The sequence below is a fragment of the Pseudorasbora parva genome, chromosome 20 (assembly GCF_024679245.1).
Source record: "Pseudorasbora parva isolate DD20220531a chromosome 20, ASM2467924v1, whole genome shotgun sequence".
Lineage (NCBI taxonomy): Eukaryota > Metazoa > Chordata > Actinopteri > Cypriniformes > Gobionidae > Pseudorasbora > Pseudorasbora parva.
Genome location: NC_090191.1, coordinates 9,514,630 through 9,519,251, shown reverse-complemented (window position 1 = coordinate 9,519,251; position 4,622 = coordinate 9,514,630).

Genomic DNA, 4,622 nt, shown 5'->3' with positions numbered 1-4,622 from the left:
ATTACTCACATTAGTGTGTTGCTTCATTCATTCATGAATTCTCACCCTGTCTGCAAATCCAGTCTCTTTACAAATGAACCGTGGTGAAATGAAGAAACAAGCGCCCAATGTCTTACCCATGTGAGCTGGATCTTAATTAAAGTTTATCCATGCACTCATAATATTGTAATCCAAATTAATCTTATAAAGCATGCTTATTGCTTGGACGTTAGATCCGGTTTAGCTCCACATATGTGTGTTTTTTGTCTATAACATCCCATGCACAAACTGGAGTACTACTTCGTCATTTCACCACACTCTTGAGATCACAGCTTTACACATTCTGAGATTGAGCGTTTGCTGGGCCTTGTGTCAATAAAAGCTTTTCTTTGACTAACAAGGAAGTTTTCAGCTCTGAAATTTACAGGATATTCTTATTACAATTAACTTTTATCAAAGGCTTGATAAAGTTGATTTCTCAATTTATCACCCCTTTAAAACAGTGTAGCTTTTCCAGTAGTTAACTACTTTATCCAGCAAGTAATGGTGTAGCGCAACCAAAAGCTACATTCTGTGGCGACGCTCAGCTCAATAATCTGCTTCATGCCAGCACTCCATTCATGATCCGCTCACCGGGAAAACAATGCTCGCTCAAATCCCGTTCAGACATGGGCGTCGGGACCATTGTATGTGGGTGGGACAAGACTTATCCACTTTTTAAGACCAATGATATTAGACCCACTCTCTTTTATCGTCTCTAATTCAGCACGTCTGTTTACCTACCCCTAACTGATAAACGCTTATTGTTAAACGTTCAGTGCTTTATTTAACATTTTCTAATATTTTCCAAAAAAACCTCTTATAAATATATGTATATATATATGCCTTTCTGATATGTGATGGAAAAAGTGAGTAGAGCGAGTCCGGCAGAAGACAGATTCAAACCTTGCAAATGGCATCTACTCCAGTAATTTTTTTTCTGGGAAAGTATCCACCCACATTTTTTTTTGCTTCCAACACCCATGCATTCAGACATGAAATGTACACTCACCTAATGGATTATTGGGAACACCATACTAATACTGTGTTTGACCCCCTTTCACCTTCTTTTTCGCCTTACTTCCTTAATTATATGTGGCATTGATTCAACAAGGTGCTGAAAGCATTCTTTAGAAATGTTGGCCCATATTGATAGGATAGCTTCTTGCAGTTGATGGAGATTCGTGGGATGCACATCCAGGGCAAGAATCTCCCGTTCCACCACATCCCAAAGATGCTCTATTAGGTTGAGATCTGGTGACTGTGGGGCCATTTTAGTACAGTGTACTCATTGACATGTTAAAGAAACCAATTCGAAATGATTCAAGCTTTGTGGCATGGTGCATTATCCTGCTGGAAGTAGCCATCGGAGGATGGGTACATGGTGGTAATAAAGGGATGAACATGATCAGAAACAATGCTCAGGTAGGCCGTGGCATTTAAACGATGCCCAATTGGCACTAAGGGGCCTAAAGTTTGGCCCCACACCATCACACCACCACCAGCAGCCTGCACAGTGGTAACAAGGCATGATGGACCCATGTTCTCATTCTGTAAATGCCAAATTCTGACTATACCATCTGAATTTCTCAACAGAAATTGAGGCTCATCAGACCCGGCAACATTTTTCCAGTCTTCAACAGTCCAATTTTGGTGAATTTGTGCAAATTGTAGCCTATTTATCCTATTTGTAGTGGAGATAAGTTGTACCCGGTGGGGTCTTCTGCTGTTGTAGCCCATCCACCTCAAGGTTGTGTGTGTTAGGGCTTCATAAATGCTTTGCTGCATACCTCGGTTGTAATGAGTGGTTATTTCAGTCACAGTTGCTCTTCTATCAGCTTGAATCAGTCGACCCATTCTCCTCTGACCTCTAGTGATTGGTACTCACGTCAACGCTGACGTTATGATTTTGGATCACGCGTCACTTAAGGTGTGGCTATGATTACATCAGATGACCACCTTCCCCCCTCTTAGTTTGGGACACTAGCCAGGGTCTTTTACCTTAGCTGTATGAGAACATTCCAAACAGGACGCCTTCCAGTCATTTAGAATGAATGTAAAGGGGGAAGAGTTGGTCAGCTGATTTATCTGAAAGATTGATGAGATTTCTAACTTGTAGAGCCTCTTCTGTATTATCAGCACAAGTAAGACACAATTGTAATAAAATAGATTTTATTAACAAAAGATAAACAGAACAATTAACACAACTACTAAATTAATACAATGAATGATAAAGGAATAAAGTGCGTAAGATGCATAAAATACATGTGAGCAAGTGTGGCTATAGAAGAGTTACGTTATCTTATTGAAAGATAAACTGTTGCTTCTCTGAAACTAAGGTGAAGAACCTTATGCAACAAACAAATACATTTTTTAACTAATAATAATAATAATAAATTTAATTTATAACGCACCAGATATAATTTCTCTAACGTTAATTAGAAAATCATATACTGATAATATAAACCAAAGCCAAGGACTCTAGAAAGAGGTTTGGTTAAGTGATATTTACGTTCCAAGTGGTTGAGTAAGCAGTCCGATGGTGATGACATCTTCCGCTGGTTTTGCTGGGAGACAATGCAGTGGGGAAAGGAGCTCTAATCCGTTTCAACAGCCTTGAACACGAAGATCTGTGGGATGCTGATCTCATGGGGCACCAAAGGGTCCTAAAATCTGGAAAAAGCAGATGAGGCCCTGAAGTAGGTCCAGAAGGTCCTTAATCTGGAACACGCAGATGAAGGATTCTTGAAGTGAAGTTTTGCTCTCCTGAGCTTAACCTTGTTGCAAATGTCTCTATGTGTCTTCTGCCTCTTTGGACAGACACTCAGAAGCTGGTCAATCTGCCTTGGTCTCTCTAGCATGGAGACTCGGGATGTGCTGTAGTCGTCTCGCTGGACTAAAACTCTGAGCGTATTGTTGGTTAATGTCTCTTTCCTCACAGGTTGGAGGCTCAGAACGTTGTCGTATCTGTTGCTGCCTTACAAACTGTAGATTCAAGTTGTCTCTCTGGTTAAACCAGAGGCTCAGAACTTGGTTGCTCTGTCACTTTTCCGAATAGGAGGAGATAGCAATTTGGTGCTTCTCCATTCCAGTGTTGCTACTGGCTGCTGGCATTAAAGAGGGCACACAGTGTGGCCCACCCTTCTGTACCCTTTGGAACTTATTTGCATACTGTACAGAGTTAGAAGTCTTTAAAGTGTCTTTAAAGTTGATCAATGCATTTCTCACTTTCTATACCACCATCAGAATACCCTTGACAATATACTAAACAAATAGACACCAAACATGATAGAAAAATATTAAACTGTCATGCATTCATTAACTTGTTCATTGACAGCCTATTCTGTGTAAGATGTTGCGTTACAAATAGCTGTCACTGAGAATACTTATTTCTCTGAATGAGTATGTAATGGATGTGTGTCGTTTACATCAGCCTTAAGGTTTCCAAACATAGTTGTGAATAGATTTGGAGGGATCATTTTGGTCTTTCTTTGTTTCACCCACTACTGCTGAGGTCCTGAGGAATGTTTATGGCCGTCACAAACCAGGACATTAGGGACCAGTCTCTAGGTGGGTGAAGGGCAGAAACTGCATGTGGACCAATGAGAAGTCCTGTTTTTTCTGGGCTTGAAACCAGAGGTATTCTTCTTGCCCTCAGAGAGGTGTCTGGCTGTTGTCAAAGCATCTTTATCTAATGCCGTTGGACATTTTGTTTGTGCTAGTCCAACAAGATCCAATCAAAATGTAGCAAACCTTTGTCCACTGTTACAGGCAAAGAGGGGCCCGGCCATAAACTGAGCCCTGGAATGTCCACTACAATTGCATTAATGAGAAACACAAGACAGGCTCCAGAAGAAAGCAGAATCTCATTGAGCCCTATGTTAAAAGTCTCTGGTCATTTCATCACATAAGTTCCGCCCACATCCTGCTTCTTTACCCATTTTCTTTTATCCAGGAGTGACACACGATGACACACGCAAGATGGCAACGGCCAGCTCGCCCCTACTTTACGCTTAAGAGCGGCCTATTGGAATCCAATGGGTGACATCACGGACACTACGTCCATATTTTTTTACAGCCTATGGTACTTTAGCCTTCTGTACCTGTTGAAGCCATTAAACAATTGTAGCGAATGTTCGTGGGATGTGAAGGAAGAAGACGGGGTCGGCTTTGACTGGGACACGCTCTCTTTATTCAGTCTTGTCAAAACAAATAACAAGCACACATATGTGTGTGTGTATGTAAACTCAGTTTCTCCACGATATGGATCACTCCTTCTCAATCAGCCTTTCTTTGTCAGTTTCTCTCAGTTTCTCTGCTGTGCACGCGAAGTCCCAGTCCAGGTCTCTCTCTCTCTCTCTGTTCTGCTGGGGTTTAAATGCTGTCTCTCCACGCCAATTACTGCAAACAGACACAGGTGTTAGTGATCTGCACTTGACCTACTTGCTCACCGCTCGGCTCCGACTCCTCTCTCCTGCTACAGACCTCGCAAAACCACGCCTCTCCTGGAGAGGAAGTCCCACCACACAGAGCAGCCTTTATCTGGGTGAAAGCCTGCTGGCACCGCTCCGTCCACTGAACCGTATCTGGTACTTCCTTTTTAG